Source organism: Pristiophorus japonicus, chromosome 8 (genome assembly GCF_044704955.1).
Source record: "Pristiophorus japonicus isolate sPriJap1 chromosome 8, sPriJap1.hap1, whole genome shotgun sequence".
NCBI classification, from domain to species: domain Eukaryota; kingdom Metazoa; phylum Chordata; class Chondrichthyes; family Pristiophoridae; genus Pristiophorus; species Pristiophorus japonicus.
This window is the reverse complement of record NC_091984.1, coordinates 234,196,103-234,197,748: the sequence shown is the minus strand read 5'-3', so window position 1 is coordinate 234,197,748 and position 1,646 is coordinate 234,196,103. Positions and strand designations below refer to the sequence as shown.

The 1,646-nt window shown below is 51.5% G+C and overlaps 1 non-coding gene across 1 annotated transcript; it reads left to right on the top strand.

Moving 5' to 3' along the window:
* Positions 1-653: 653 nt before the first annotated feature.
* Positions 654-758, top strand: LOC139270092 (U6 spliceosomal RNA). The gene has a single exon (XR_011594440.1). It is a non-coding gene; the product is annotated as a U6 spliceosomal RNA (small nuclear RNA).
* The last annotated feature ends 888 nt before the right edge of the window (positions 759-1,646 follow it).

Sequence of the window (1,646 nt, the reverse complement as noted above, 5' to 3'; positions counted from 1 at the left end):
GGTATGGAGCAGAGGGAGTTGAGGTACAGATCAGCCAGGAACTGATTCAATCGCAGAGCAGCCTCGAGAGGCTGAATGACCTCCTTCTGTTCCTATGTTTCCAAGACTCTCCGCCCTTCCCCACTGATTTTTTTTGTCTGTAGACCTGGGACAGGCGAGAAGAGGGAGGGCCTCGGCCCCCACCGCGCACCCCCACTCTCCCCCCTTACCGCCACCCTGATACCCCCCACCCAACCGGGCCCCTTTACCCACCAATCCAAGGGCTGTTGCTGGCCTCACTGCGAACCGCTCTTTGAGTGCTCTCCGCCGGTGAGCTGCCTGGGGAGGGGAGGGACCCCCCACCCATTAGGTGTCAACAGCCCGGGGATAATGAGGCCCAGCACCCAATATCGGGCAGGGATTTGGGTAAGTCCACTCAGGCGAAGGGGTGGTCTCCGGCTCTCAGCCCACCTGCACAATAAATGACCACACTCCAATTTATGGGCCAATGTGTTTCGCAAGATACGTACAGACAAAGCGTGGGGTGGGGGCGGGGGGGGTTGCATTTGCCCCGTTTTAATTCAACACTCTAGAAAAGCGGCTCCCTCCCCCCACTTCTCCATTACAACAACTAGTTGACCCCAGGGAGTCCAGATCCACCACTCTTTCTGGAGGTCTCTGCCGACAGCACATGCACTAAGATTGGAATGTTACGGAGAGGATTAGCACGGCCCCTGCGCGTGGATGACACACAAATTCGTGAAGCGTTCCATATTTTTTAGGGGAGTCGAGGGATATGGGGATCGGGGGGTGGGGGGGGAGTGGAGTTGAGGTGGAGGATCAGCCACGATCTTATTGAGTGGCGGAGCAGGCTCAAGGGGCCGAATGGCCGACTCCTGCTCCTATTTCTAGGCTTGAGTCTCGTCGCCGAGAGCATGCAGAAACCAAGCGCAGGCAGCGGAAGGAGCGTGCGGCAAACTAGTCCTACCCACCCTTTCCTTCAACCACTGTCTGTTCCACCTGTGACAGAGACTGTAATTCCCGTATTGGACTGTTCAGTCACCTGAGAACTCACTTTTGGAGTGGAAGCAAGTCTTCCTCGATTCCGAGGGACTGCCTACGATGATGATGATGATGCATGTAGCAGGAATGCTTCCCTCACAACCCCCCACAGTCAAGAGTGCAAACAGTAAGACTTGGCTTCCTTGCTTTTGATCCCTTGTTTTCCATTTGTTTCACAACATTCATGCCTTCTAAGACATATCCAAATGCAACATGTTTCCCATTCAGCCATTCAGTGATACCAGTGTTAAATCCAAGGACGAGGCATATAAATTGGCCAGAAAAAGCAGCAAACCTGAGGACTGGGAGAAATTTAGAATTCAGCAGAGGAGGACAAAGGGTTTAATTAAGAGGGAGAAAATAGAGTATAAGAGGAATCTTGCAGTGAACATAAAAACTGACTGCAAAAGCTTCTATAGATATGTGAAGAGAAAAAGATTAGTGAAGACAAATGTAGGTCCCTTGCAGTCAGAATCAGGTGAATTTATAATGGGGAACAAAGAAATGGAAGAGCAATTGATCAAATATTTTGGTTCTGTCTTCACGAAGGAAGACACAAATAACCTTCCGGAAATACTAGGGGACCGAGGGTCTAGCGAGAAGGG